Source organism: Anser anser (assembly GCF_964211835.1).
Source record: "Anser anser genome assembly, chromosome: 11".
In the NCBI taxonomy this organism is placed as follows: Eukaryota; Metazoa; Chordata; class Aves; order Anseriformes; family Anatidae; genus Anser; species Anser anser.
This window is the reverse complement of record NC_139732.1, coordinates 15,356,245-15,372,025: the sequence shown is the minus strand read 5'-3', so window position 1 is coordinate 15,372,025 and position 15,781 is coordinate 15,356,245. Positions and strand designations below refer to the sequence as shown.

Below are 15,781 nucleotides of genomic sequence, written 5' to 3'. Positions count from 1 at the left end.
CCGCTTTGTTATGAAGTGGCACGCTCAGGAGAACTTACCCTGGATAAAACACAGCATAAACCTACACAACCCCAAAACCAGACAGGCTTAGTATGGAGCCATAGCATTAATAAAAAACAAATCAAGAAAGGGTGAATTCCAGATAGCTTCTGAAATTTAAATGTGCAATAAAACAGAAAAGCATTTTCTCCAGGCACGTATTTAACAGCACCAGATATGACATAGACCTTACTGACAATCTGGAAGGCAGCAAGAGGATTTTTCAGAAGATAGTACGTCTTATAAGCTCTGAAATATATCACTTACTGCAAACCAGTGCATCTGCTGGGTGGAATCTATGTTAGTATCAACTTGGTTTAGAAGCATTTTGTTTTCTGTTTAGGATAGGAAAAAAAAAACAACAAAAAAAAAACCATAAAACTGTACTTCTAATGGATGGTGCTGCCCCCCCAGCCTCCAAAGATTAATGTGATGACTTTGTTGCTCTGCTAAAGAGGACAACATAATGTTATTTATTAAACCAGTTTTAATCCATCATTGTCCATAACAATTGTTTCTGATTAGCAGTTTGAATTCTTGCACGCACTACCTATATTCAGCTGAAGCAATGGCTTCCAGCAGCCTGAGGGGACTGCAAGGTAGAAAATGTTGCAGTTCAGGATTGTTCTTAATTTCCATATGTTGCTAAGCACTTCGAGTGTCACCAGCATGGTGAATTGAGAGCAAATAAAAATATGCAGAGAAAGCAGAGGTCACGCTACAAAATAAAGAGAAGAAAGTTGTTCACTGAAGCAAAGGGAAGGTTCCCTTCTCAACCAGCACCTCCACAGAGATTTGACTGTAGCAAATCTGACAGCAGACAGGCCCACAACCGCATTAAGTGCCACAGATACAGGCAATGGCTCGGTAAAGACAGCAGCCGGGGCTTCTGCTGCTGCGCTGCACCTCAGCCCAGGGAGGCAGAGAGCGGGGCAGCTCTCTTTTCCAAACTGTGCAAACCCACAGACTTGAAAAGCCTTCAATGGAGCTCCAGCAGTTTGTTAAACAGCTGGACCCAGGATCAAGTTTGCGTCAGGACATACCTCAGTGCCTGGTGCGTTCAGCATCAGAGGTGGATCCACCATCCCCGTGAGAGATGCAGACATACTGTAACTTACTGGATCTCCCTTGAAATTTCACTTTTAAACAGCAACAAAACCAACCAGCCTGCACTGCGGTGGCACTGACTGGTCTGACCTCCTCCACCTCCCACCACGAGGCCTCGGGGCAGCCTGGGGAGCGCACCCTACTGCCAGCCCCGCTTCTTCGGCCGACGCAGAGCACAAGGAGGCTCGGTGGGACCCCTCTGCCAGCAGAGCACCACAGCACCCTCCGATCATGGCTCTTTTCACCCCTGCTCCATATCAGAAATGACTGTGACACAACTGGGCAAATCAGCCAAGCAGCCAGCTCCTCTGTTCTTTGGAAGTTATCTTGCTAACTTCATACCACGCGTTGCTTTTTTTTTTTATTTTTATTTTTTTTTTAATTATTCAGGCCAGGTTTGAAGTTCAGGTCCTGGGTTCATTCAGCCTTCATCTCTTCCAGAGGTGAGAAGCTAGGAAAAGCTGTGCACAAGAAATGGGTCTAGCCAGCCTGTTTCAGATTGTCCGTGCAATAACAGTACCTTCTACATCCATCAGCGTGAGATTTAATCAGAGCGAGATTTTGCTAGAGTCTCCTAAGAACAAGGCAAGTTAAATTCCTCTAATCCAACCTGTTCAGGTCACTCCAACCCGTAGCCAAGGAGGAGCCCAAAGCCCTCTCAGGGGTGTCATGCTGAGGACCAGCACTCGCTGTTGCTTAAGGCACTGTCAGGACCATGAGTACCAGAAACAACAAGGCCCAAGAAAAAGCCACACACAGCTTTAAAGCCAGCAGAGTACTAGCATTTAAAAAACCTGACAGTGCTTTCATGGTTTATAAATCCATTTTGTTTTATTTTGCTTCATCTTATTTGTGGCAGACTCATGTAAAAATTCTTTTCAACTCTAATGTTTTCCCTTTGCAGTATAATCTTGGAGAAAAAAAATTCACCATTCACATTACTGAAAAGACATCTAGGTTGTTTTATAGTCTCCAGCACCTGGGAAAAAAAGTAACAATTGAGTGATATGACATTTTGGGTAGAACATGAAGGCAATCTCTAAATGAGATTTGAACTCTTAGGCAGCTTTATCATGCTCTGATACTAATCTAGATCAGATCTCACTTCCAAGAGTGATGTGAATTCAGAGCTCGGGGCATTTTCCAATTAAAACAAGGTAAAGGGCTGTTTTTTCCAGGTAACTGGAGAATATGTGGAGGTCTTGACCCTCCAAGTTAAGCTTTTAACTAGAAACCTCCATTCACATCTGTTTCTTTCAATGCACTTAGTCCAAGTCCTCCTTCATCCCCCCCACCTCCGTAATGCTCAGGGCTCCCTCAGAATCGCCGGCCCCTTCCCCATCACTCTCGGAGCTGGGGCTTCGTCCCTGAAGCCTTACTGCCTCTGGTATCATCATTGCCACAAGTGCTTTGCCAGGCACCTTTCTCAGACATGGCAGGATGGCTAGCAATGCCCAACGTTTTCCCACTCTCTGACACTCTAGAAAATAGGCTATTGCACTGCTGCGGTGTCTCCCAGTAACCCTCTGGGGAGCTCAGCAGCTCCACCAAAGCCCACATCACCGCCCAGCCCTGCAGTCTTCTGACCAGGACTGTGCTATCTTTCCATTTTTGTTCCTGAGAAATAAAACATGCTCACACGAAAACATCACCTTTTTATACCTTGCTTTAGCATCTGGAAACTCATGAAAGTTTAAAGCCAACCCTATTTGGAGAGGGAGCCTACTATTTGGCTGGGCTGCTACTTTCAATTAACAGCCCTGTATTAGAAGACCTGAGCGTTGAAAACACAGATGAGCTGAACATAAAAAGCCAACAATGCTTATTTTCTGGAAGATGAAACCTGGCCACATTAACACCACCATACGGAACTGCTAGAGGGCAAGCAGTTACCCAAACAACCTATCACAGAAGTTTGGAAGCAACATGAACATACGGTTTGGTGTCCTGGGGACTGATGACAGCATGGGGGAAAAGCCCAACCACGAGGTTCTTCAGTTCACCCCAGTTCAAAAAAAGAAAAAAAAATAGATTTCTTGAGGTAACTGAAATTTTGAAAGATCTTTTTGTTCCAATGTCAAAGGAAAAGCTGGAAATCTGTCTGTCTCACAAAGCCACACATCTGTTCTCTCACATTTTCATAGTACCCAACTGCATTTGATCTGTGAACTTTGCAGAAGCCAATATCCCAGTACAAATGGCACTTCTATTTGAAGAAAATGATCACAAAGTAGAAATTTACTGGAGAGGCATAACAACCACCCACCGCTGTTCCACTCTCTGCTTATGTGGTGTACAACAGTTAGGGTTAGAAAGAGCACCAGAAGAGCATTTATTTCACTTATATCCCCTTTTAGCACGTGAAGTTCTACACCATTAAGCAACAAGATGGAAAAAGATGCAAAACATCTAGAACATCTATATACAAAACCTACTTAGAGATCCTCATTCAGGCATCAATCTCCCCTGTGCTGAAAACGAGCACCCCTACCCAGTTTGGGCACTCCTGGAAGCCCTGGCTGTGCCAGGGATCACGCACTGCCCTCAGGGGGGCATGATATTTCACTCTGCAATTCTGTCATCTTTCCAAAGTGTCTATTTCCAGAAGCACAACTTCTAATGTACTTTGGAGATGATATCTTTTAATATTAAAATCATCACCTCTGAGTAGCAACACGCAAGTAGGAAGATTCTTTATATAAAAACAGACTTTTTTGACAGACATGATGCAAATCAGCACTTGATATGCATATAACATTATGTATTCTAGCATTAAAGAAGCCCAGATCAGCAAGCATTTATATACACACAATCACACTCGTTGGTTTGTAATAATGACAGGTAAACAATGGAGACCTCCCTTTTCCTGTTCACAAAAATCGCAGGTATTGCAGAAGACAATCTCTCTCTTGAATTCTTTTTATTTGTAGAATGACTAGAATAATAGTTTGCAAGAAAGAGACTGATCAAGCTATTTGCCTACAAACAAGATTTTCCTGTATAATAAACAGAACAGTCTCCTGTGCCCAGACATCACCCTATTAAATGTGACATGAAATGCAACCAATAAACAATTAAGCCTCTGATTAGATATAAATAAAATAAAAAAATAAAATAAAAAAATAACATTTTAAGAACCACAGTCAGTCAATTATCAATATTACCTAGCAATTACTAAATGTTCAAGCATATTAAAGAAATTAAACTAGAAGTGCAAGGAGAAAAAAATCTGTTTGGAAAGGGTACGAATAAGGAACTTCTTAGATCTTGTGCAATCTGTACATTGTATCCCATATAGTTCATTCCTATATAAGCATTTGTTGCTTGGCTAAACTGATGACACACTGCATGTTAAGATTTACATGATGGAAGTGTCAAGTTATTCACATCTCCAAAACCCTTGCTCAAAGAATGCTCTTTACAGCAGTCAACATTTCTGCGAGTAACAATATTTTTCAATATTGAAAGCAGTTCATTTCTTATTAATTGTTCCTGTCACAATACCACCAACAGCACTGACATGTTTTCCCGAATAAACGCTGTTTGACAGACAGGCTAGAGATATTTTAAATACTCCCTCACTATTGGTCACAAAGGCATTTCTCATAAAGAGCTGTAAGCCACTGCTTATTATGTGTTTCTAGGAATTCACACTAGCAAGGTTCAGTGTCTAGAATTTATTTCAATGAGGCAGAACACACAGAGAAATCTTCACTGCTGAGTGCCCACATGATAGTTAATGCATCGTGTCACTCACAGCAGCCAACTTTTATTCCGCTGTTCTGGAAAGGGGGTTCCAGCAGCTGGTAATCAAGGAGTACGGATATCTACAAGGTGTTGGGTGGAAAAAAATCATACCGATATGTGCATTTTGTACTGCAAGAAAACTGATGAAGCAACGCATCGAGTAGTTGCATAATATGCTTGTTCAACCTACAGAACAGATTCAATAACAACACACCTTTGACTTCTATTATTAGATATCATACATTAAGAAACCTTAAGCCAAGCAAGGCTGTTTAGAACTGCTTATGTTATATTAATACAAAACCTCCCCCCACGCACACACAAGCATTCTCTATCCTTCCATACTTCTATAGCCAAAAGGTAAAATAAATAAATCCAAAGATGCAGAAATATGATACACAGAGTCAAGTCAATTTAGTAGGTTGCCTGCCATGTTCCACAACTAAAAACCATGGCTTAAGAAAGGTAAAAGCATCAGCCACAAAAGAATTTCACATAAGAGGGTCTATGTACACATGACTTGAATACTACATATATTATTTCTGTATAAAGAATCTTGGTTATTTTTAGGAAGACAGATTCTTTTCTTTCAGTCATTGAAGTGAATGCAGGACATCAACAACTGCTACTGTACATCCACATTAACAGACGCCATGTACTAGTAAGCTACAACATAATTGAATTGATTTCAGCTGTATCTGATACATAACTATCAGTATGCCACATAATTATCTACATCACATTAACAAAATCAATGAAGAAAGAACAGCAACTTTTAGACAAAATAAATATACATACACCACACAGCACGACTCATCATCCTTTCATCTGAGGGCATGACCTAATTAATTCAGTTTTAATGGCAGAAAATATTTCGTCTAAGAAAAAAATATCTTTCCAAAATAAGATGTTGTTAGACTTTGTATTCCTGCTAGCTGACACAAAAATGACTCATAAAGGCAGCTGGATTTTCAGTGTTGCCATGAAGAGTCAACATCCACTCTATTGACTAAATGTTTTTGCCTTAATTTTATTTATTGATCCTAGTATCCAAAGGTTATGATACTACGTACAGCATATGTAAAATACAGTCTTCCTTAGTGCTCTTTCTGCACACTACTGTGAAGCAGAACTAATACATTTAACTGATAAATACATCAAAGGGAGCATGTCTAAAGCAATAAGCATCTCCTGTGGTGGTGATGTTTATGCACTACAGGAGACGTTCTGCTGAGTACGTATGTCCCATTGATGCAGTTATCATTATTATAATGAAAGCATTAGTTGATTTTATTGCTTTTTAAACACCACTGTTGTCCACCATAGCGCCATTAAATATAGCTGTGTTCATTAATAAAGAAAAGTGGATGGAGAGGTTTTCATTTAGGTCTGGATGATTGTTGGTAGAATGGCTACCACAGCATAAATCCCGTTCTTTTTCCTCACGGTCTCCTTGTTTTAAGGGTGCCACTGGGAACCAACCTACTTGTGCTTATATAGAGATTCACATTTAACCTAAATCAGGAGACTGACCATGAAAGTTCTTGTAATTCTGGAAGATTCACAGAACTGGATTAATCAGCTTCCACACAGAAACTCATTCTGGGTTCAAGTTTTTACCTCTCTGAAAGAATTCCCATAAAGTTTCCACCTCTGTTTGTTAAAGCTCACCATAAATACAAGCCTTGTAACAGGCTTCTGATTAACCAAAGATAAACACTTAATGTTGCAAAATAGCCTGACCACAATAATATATGCAGTAAGTATGTGTACCCAAAAACACATGCCCATGCATAACATTTTGTCAAGTATTTATGCTTAGATTTCTAAAATTCCAGTGCTATGCTCATAATCAGGAGTTTCAAGAAATTTTGACCTAGAAAACATGTTTTCTTCCTGCAACTGATCCCTAAGTTTTTCTTAGTGTAAAAGTCCTGAGTGGTAGCACGAGCAACCTTCTAATTCTGGAATGAACACCAGATCCTCTGACCTGAAGAATCCTAATAAACTGGATATTCAGTACTGGAACAGTTTGTTCAGCAGCTGAATATCCAACCACGGAAGTTTAAGAGCCAAAGACTAGATAAAGCCATCCTTGGCCTGGTCTAGTGTTAGGAACGGTTCCCTTTCAAGACAGAGATCTCCAGAGGACCTACTCTGACTCTGCTAAAGGTGTAACAGCTCTCTGGTGCTACCTTCTTTAATGAAAGATTTTAATGTGTGTAATGGTGTAAGTTGGCTTCAAAGGATGCTCTAAGACTGTCTTGATTGTTTTAGTTTTGTTGGTTTGTTAGTTTTGTTGGTTTCCTTTTTAATAAGCACCTTAAAAACTACAAAAAAGTGATCTGTAGAACCAACGCAACAGACAGCAAAAGACACAAGTGCAGAATTAAGGAAATCCACCCGAACAGATGCCCCGAGCATGTTCCCAAAAAACTTTATAAAACCATTTCTTGGAGAGGTCAACTTTGCAGAGGCAACTATAATTTTAATATATCTCTACAGAGATAAATACAAAAGAGATAGCATAAGACATTTTTGGCAAAAACAATGCTATCCATCACAGAAGTTTGGAAATTACTTTTGTTAGGTTAGAAACAAACTAGAGTTATAATTAATACTTGCTGTTGGAAATTGGTAATCGACTGCAGCATGATCATAAGCTTAATTCACTTCCACAGAGAAGTTCCAAATACTTAGCATTGCAAAGCAGAGCACCTGAAAACAGTATGTAAAACTTTATTTTTTATTTTTTACCCTCAAAGGAATTAAAAGCACCCAACAGGCAATATAATTATCCTGATGTACCTGTCAAAGTGAATTTATAAGCACGTTTTGTAGAATAAATTTATATGGATAGTACCACAAATAACTTCATATTTACAGTGAGATAACTGAAGAAGGCAGAAAGAATTCTGAATATTTTTAGATTAGATATTCTATGTTAAAGAACTGGGAGGGAGGGCTAATGCAGTCCAGGCAATATCCCTACAAACCTAGCTTCAAGACATTTTATTCTCCTTTTGTGTGTTCCTGAGAAGCTAATCAGGAGTTTCTTATTACAGTCAATTACAAAAGTGCTGCTGTAGATGGGTAGTTTTCAAGTAAAGTTTGCCAGAAATTCTCTAGGCAGCTTCTAACTGCTCTGGAAATGGGAAGAGTTTTAGAAACACATCAAGTGCCAATATCACATGCTTCCTTGCTGCATGTTTTAAACAAACGTCACCACCTGATATTTGCCAGAAAATCTCAGGTCAGTTATGGTGTATCAATCCAGTACCTAAACCCGCCTGTTTTCCATTAAGCTATTTTTTTGGTGAACACAGAAAATATCTCATGAAACATATGGGAATTTGAAAAGTCTGTTTTATTTAGAAAACTAGCTGAATAGTAACTCGGTTATTGAGTCTTCCAAAAAAAAAAGTATCCAACTATTTGCAATTGCCACAATTTTTGTCCTGCAAATGAAGGAAGCATTAGAGGAAACTGCACTAATCCATGGATCCAGTGAAATGCTGCCAGAGACAGTGGCTATTCAGTGAATTAAAACATGGTGTTGGAAAAGGAAGATGTCAAATTAAGCTGCAAATTAGAGTCAAAACAGGGCAAGGTCAGAAATGCAGAATGTAGAAGTCTATTGTTTTGGTCAGGTTCCAGGCTTGCCCAGGTTTTGCAGATTGGTCACAGAGTGCCCTCAGGTCTCATGAGATGCAGGAGTTAGATGAATAGGCGGACAAGAAATATACGGTCCTAACGATCCCTGTAAGAAAATACTGCAGCACTATCCATCATGCTTAGACTGCTGAATCAACACAGAAGGAATTCTTACTCAGTGCAGGGCAGGACCTCCACTATTGCTCAGTAGCAACCTCTGCCAGGGGTGCAGGGCACGGTGCCAACCGCAACGTGTGAAGGAGCAAAGGGGGAGATATAAAAGCGCTGGGCACGCTTTGAGCCACCATGATGTCTCTCACACTTCAATCTGGGACTTAATCCAAGTTATTTAAAAACTTGACAGAAGAATGGGGCAGTTCAGCTTGTATGTGATATGCTATGTATCTCCCCACATTGCTCAGTGTCATGAAAAAAAATTGCGTAAGTGAAGGAATGTGAATTTTCCTTCTTTAGTATTTCAGCTGCTCAGTGGGTTTTATACATAAGACACAAAGAAGAATATCTAGGGTAAGCCCAGTTAGGAACTCCCCAGAAAATGAATTCTATCCATGATAAAAAGCCTAGTTGCTTCCGTCAAAATGTTTCAGAGTAATATGCTGGTTTTAACCACATTTCTATCAAAAAATGTTTTTCTGCTCCATACTGGAATTTTCAGTGAAAAAAAAATCATCCCAGTGCTACAGGCGTTAAGCTCCAGCCCAGGAGCAGGGCAGGTCTCACGGCCCGCTGGCTGTGAGTACAAGCAGGCCAGCTTTAAGAGCATTGCACTGTCATACTTGCACAGAAATCTCTGCTGGGAGCTCTGTGGGCTTGTGCAATGCTGCACGTAAAAACCCATGGCAGGATGTGGTTGCACAATTGGAGTAATACTTGCTGGCTGCTTTGTTGTGGTTGCTTTAATACATTAATCTTCTCCAGCCAACTGTGTCTTGCATTATCAATCTTTCATTAACATATCCCCTTCTTTCTGAAATTTTTTTAATACAAGGATTAGTGCAGCTGTGTCTCATCAGACCTCTTGTGTCTTTTTCTGGGACTTTGTAAGGGACCCTGATTAAAGACTGCCTCAGCTGCTGTTCTCTTCTGCATTTTTCCTTCCATGTTGCCACTGAATATTAAGAATCTTATTGTTCCCTTTTGTAATTATGTTAGCACTTGGGCACTTTAAAGAAAAAAATAAAATGCATTATTTACTGAATGCCTTCTTCCGCCACTCCTCCCCCTACCCTGCTCCCCTACTTTCAAATGAAAACCGATTGAAAATGCAGCAGCATGTTTGCAGAAAGCCTCAGCAGAGGATGTGGTTCTGGGTTCTCTGTTCACATCTGCTGGTCTCAGTGTTTTCGTAGATTAATCTTCCCTAATTGAGTTGTACATTTTAAAAGAGCTTCCATCCAGGAAAAAAAAAAAAGAAAAGCACACCTTTTGCTGTGGTGTCTTTTATATCTGCAGATGTAAGAGAACATAAGCTTTCAATTCTGAACAAGTTGTAAGATAAAAACATTTAGTTTCCTCTGATGAATAAAACAAATGGCCAGTTAGATACAATACACCTTGAGAAGAAGCCATCTAAAAAGGTCCGAAATTTTTCCTATTCTATTGCAGTCTGATTTTTAATGTAAATTTTGACTTACAGCCTTCACCCGCTAGCTACAATTATCTAACAGGAAGGTACTAAAGGTATATTAGACTCTTTGAAACTTATTAACTTTCTGGACTTTTCCTTTTTTTTAATTGAAGTACCCCCCCTCCAAAATGAACAATTTTATGCTGTGAAGTTTTTGAAAGCCTCCGAAGCACTGCAGTTTAGGAATCTTTCTCCATTACTATCTACAGACCATCTGAACAGTACTTCAGAGCTCCAAAACAAAACTTCCCTTTTTTGTAACTAACTATTAGCAGAATGTGGATATTTTAGTTCAATGTCATTACAGAATGCCTTACAATTATAGCAAAGAAAATTAGAAGATATATTTGTAATACAAACTGCTAAGTACTTTCAGCTGGCAACACCACGTTCTTGCATGAAAATTTTGCTATTATATTCTATGACTGTGCATGAAATGTATAGATCATGGCTGCTATAAGAGACAAAACGCAGGGAAAAAATATAAAAATGATTCGAGTTGCCACAGAAAATGCAGCTAATATTTGCTTTCTTTGCTCTTTTTGTCTCTCTACAGCAAGGTAGAATGCAAAATTATACTTAGCCTTTGCAGATATTGCTGTTTCTCCAGCCTCTCTCAGATGATTCCTAGAAAGGTATTTTAATGTAAAAAAAAAAAAAAACAAAACAAAAAAAAACAAACCCTAAGAACAAGAGATCACATAAAGAAGGATGAAAACAGGGTTAATTTTCACTGTAGGGATGAGAATGTTAGTGTCAGTGAGCATTTAACAGTGCATCTGGTCCTATGCAGAAATACCAATTCCACAGAATTCTATCCAGGAATTTTAACAATTAAGTAGGATCAGATTTTGAATGGAAGGCAGTAAACAGATTTTCAACTGCTCCAACAGCTGATGTATAATGTCTTACTGGCTACTTTCTTCCACCACTGTGGCCAAATTATATCCTCAAATGTGAGGAATGTATAAATGAATTTTCAATAAACATGTATACAGCTTTAAGTGTGGAAAGTGCATCACCTTCTCCATGTGGAAATTATTTGCTCTTTCAAGATATACCAAAAACATCCCTAAAAGAATTTGGCAGATATTTTGAACAAGATGATGATTTACACACTTGTTCTCTTCTTACCAGGTTAAGCCAATCTTTAACATACAAAATTTGTTTCGGAGATCTCTCTTATGCACACACCAAACAAGAAATTTTATTTGTAAGTGAACATTGGTGTGCCATTATTATTAAACAGCAAAAGAAACCCTCAAGAAAACAAGAAACTGCATTAACTAGGAGAGAATATGGCAGCTGTGATCTTCTGTGCAATTCTGCAAATAATGAGCCAAGAGCAAATTGGAAAAATTTTGCCGGAAAATGATTTTATTCACTTGCATCCCTTCCACATTCTGCCTCCGTTAGTACACCCTGCTTTATATTTCTCTTCATTTTCCACTGAATAATTACTTTATGGACCACCTACTGCCCTTCGTGTCAGAGGGAGTTGTGTGCACAAATTGAAGACAACGTATAGCTCTTCATATCTACAGCTATTTTCTCCAACTGCATAAGAAGCTATTTTCTAGACTTTGCTATAAATTCATGGAAAAAAAAAAAAACACTGAAATTTACTATCTTGTTCTGAGATACCCATGAAATGTATGATAGTTTTTACAATTCATAAAGTAAAATAAGGATGATTTACAGCATTCTGCAATGGCCGATGACGACCAAGGACATTTGCAACACACTGTTCTTGTACAATTGGCCATAAAAAATGCTGAGAGTCATCATTTACCAGCCTACCTTGCAGGTCCTCCCAGGCAAGGAATCAAGCCACCCCAGCATCCCTGTGGCTGTGGGAGCTGTCCCTGGGAGAAGGAGATGGGTTTTAATCTCAGCAGCTATTAGTATTCCTGCATCTCACAGCTTAAGAACTAGCACACTTTTCAGAAGTCAAGTATTTACCACCTGCTCTCTCTATGCTTCTAAACACCACCACAGCTTGGCCAAAGTTGCAGCTACATCTGCAGTTTAAGGGTTTTCCTTATATTACCCAAGAAAAGATTCAGAACCTAAGTACTGCTGTCACACTGTCACTGGTAAATTCAGATTCACTGCCAGGTTCAATAGAAGAGACCCTATTAGGAGAAGGAACTGCTTAACAGTCCAATATACTCCCAGACATGTCACAAGAGATTTTAAAATTATTACATCTACCGCCTTCTCAAAGCTGTATTTCTTTCCTGACGTTAGAACGAAGCGTCTACTATTTTACCAAAGAAATAATTTGTATGAGGGCATATGACAGCAATTATTTATGTTTTATCAGATCTGAACTATCATAATAGGGCACGGTCACATTATTTATATGATCAGAGGAATAAACTCTTTGTGCTTCTATGATGCTACCTCCAGAACTATATAAGCCACAGATACTGCGTTCCTGGCATTTCTCCATCTTACTCCTGGTAGCTGGGAGACTAATCCAACCAGAGACTATTTGTCCTCTTCTTCCCATACAGGGCTGCGATGTTAAAGGGTAACACAGCAACACCAACTTTTTAAAGTATTTGCAAGTCAACCTTCCCATAGCAGCGAAAGTAGACGGCTACAAGGTGTTCCTCCTGCTTTGCGAGGGATTCCCCTGGAGCAGGGCTGCTTCTCAGGGTAACACCTGGAGGGGCAATCAGTCCTGCATGATCAACTTTTATTAGCTGTTCAGTAGATACACCACCTTCTTACCACATTATGTTCTCTGCTGGGCCTTACAAGCACCAGCTGACATCTGTAACCACCATTTCTAAAATGCTTTTTTTTTTTTTTTTTAAACTTCCATAATGTCTTCAGGGCCCCACCTTTTTTTTAGGTAGCTATTTCCAACCTTGTAAGAAGATTCTGCACTTCAACTCCTTAAATTCTTTTTTAAAGTTTTGCTTCAGACATACTGCAAAATCATCACAACTAACTGATAGCAATTTATAAAGTCAGTAGCAAACCCGTGCCTCAAGAACTCAATTCACTACACAACCTCAATATGGTTGAATTTTCAACCAACAAAAGAAAGCCAAAGAAACACCCTGCTGAGAATGGCAGACAGGTCTTCCTCATACGGGGATGGTGGCAGGCACAGTAACAGGAAGGTACGGTTGGTTACTCCAGGAATTAGAGCTCAGTCTCTCAACCTCACTAAATGAAGCAACAATTCCTTTTATTCATTGTCTTCCTCGGCTCAAGGGAGGGAAGACGAGCCTCATGAATGATTCTTTAGGATTTATCCTAAGTGAGATTACCACGATGGCACATTCCCCACATATATAAAATGACTTTGCATTGTTACAGACCCAAAGCCCTGAACTGCCATATTCTGGTCTTAACTTTTCTATAGACAAAGCAAGCTACCCAACATATCTCCTCTTTTTTTCAATTTGTACACACCCCCCCTCCCCAATTAAATTAAATGCTTTCACTTAAAAGACTCACAAATTAAGTAATGTAAGGGTTAAATAGCTAATATTTTACTGAGCTTTGAAAACAATGTCTGACAATCTAATGCTCTCTTTCCTCGACAGATGGCTTAAAAGAAATCTGGGAAGCCTTACCCATGGAAAAAATTACTAGCCTTAAGAACAATTCATATAACAGATATCTGAACACATGGCTGCCTTTCAACACTTATGCTTAAACTAGGAACAGGATTCAAAAGCCAACATCCTCTAGAAAGTTTTCTCCTTGCAGTGATCCCACATTACATCTTTCTTCTCTCTCTCCTCAACTGCAGCCTTGCCATACTAATTACCGAGCTGTTATTTAAGTGACTATAATAAATCCAACATCTATATTACTTTAAGACTGAGTAGTACTTTAACATTTTATAAAGATAAAAACTTACTAATGTAAACAAATAGTCTCAAAATGTTAGGATTGTTAGCAGATTAGATAATCTCTTTTAAACAAAATCTACTTCGGCAAAAACATAAGAATGCCTCCACTCAATATGCTTAAAAAAGTCAAACTTTTGTAACGCCTGGAAACTAACATTTAATTCAAAATGAAATTCAAGTATATATTTAAATAAAGTTATTACAATATAAACAGTAAAAAAAAGATTTCCGTTTAATCTACCTGATTCAATGCTAAACAAAATCCTTTTTCAATATCTCAGGTCTATAAAACAATAAAATGAATGGCAGTTTGCCCAGTGATAAAACATTTGGGCAGGTATTTTCAGTGACCCAAGCCTTATCCTCTTGTTGCCTTACTCTTAAATTAACCCAGTCTTTCAGTCACTGCCCTGTGCCCACTCCTGAGGCACGGTGCTATCTTTCCCCTCCATCTCATGTCTCAACACCCTATCGATACTTAAATCCCCTTAAAATGACAGTTATAAAGCCATCGAATTTGCAGTAAAAACTAACTGCTGTCTTTCCCTAACTGGTCTGCTGATGTTGGATGGCTATTTGAGTGGAAACCATCTTCTTCAGGTCATCAGAAAATATCTAGCACATGGTGACTGTTCCTGTAAATAACAATTGGTGTCTTAAAGAAATCCACCACTGTTCTGGCAAGAGCATCTAGAGACAGTACTGATAAGGGGTCAGGGTTGTGCCAGAGGCAGTTCACTACAATCAGCTGTTAAAATCATGGCTCATTGCTGCTCCTAATGGCCCCAGCAAGTCTCTGTATACACTCCTCTCTGCACTTTTGGCTCAGAGGGCTCCTCATGCTGCAGGCTCCGTGCTTGTTTTCCAGCCTCGGTGAGTTCCTGAAGACCCAGGAGTGTGCAGCAGCCTCTTCATCCATGACCTCTGGAGGACTCTGAAGTCCACCTGGCCTCTGTCCATCTGCACCAGCAGTGAAGTACGTGTCCCTGGTTGACTGTGCTGACCTCAGGGAAGGCACAGCCTACACAAGGGAGAGCCCCAGCTGCTGCCAGGTGGCCTCTGGACCCACTCCACCTGCCACACAGCTCAAAACCCAGCATCACCATAAGTGGAGTAGGACAGACAGGCAGTTCTACACCCCCATCTGCTAGTTCACTTCCAGCCTAATCACCTATTATAATTAAGATGATGCTTGATTTATATTTCTCCCCTCCTCATCTCTTGTTTTCATGTTTTTGCCCTGAAGTATTGATATCATTTGGACAATCACACCAAATCTCAACTTCTTAAAGACTACCTAAAGTGGTCTGTAGCTGTGCACATCACAACGACTTGTAAGGCAGAGCATCTGGGGGGTATCAGCTAAATGCTTACAAGAAAGATGAAAATCTTCAGTTTCCTTTAGGAAAAGGAATATTAAGGCACAAGATAGAAGACCTCCATGAGAGCTTATATATGTCTGCCTGCAAATGAATGAAATGATGATAAAATACCTTTAGTGGCTGCTTTACTCCCCCTAGAGCCCTTTCTGATGTGCCAGAAAAATCGGAGATTCCTTTTCTAAACTGTGCTGTTCCCCGGCAAGGCTAATAATAAACCCTGTAGCAGGTGCTGATTATTATAATAAATGACATGAAATGATGCATGTAGTATAGTGGAGAGCTGTCAGTATTACCTGTATTGGAAATACTGTTCCTTCTTTCCATGT

At 39.6% G+C, this 15,781-nt stretch overlaps 1 protein-coding gene across 14 annotated transcripts in view; it reads right to left on the bottom strand.

Annotated features, from left to right (window-relative positions):
* The window catches only part of CDH11 (cadherin 11), a 464,785-nt gene that overhangs the window by 315,001 nt on the left and 134,003 nt on the right, over window positions 1-15,781 (bottom strand). The gene's annotated exons all lie outside the window — the stretch shown is intronic.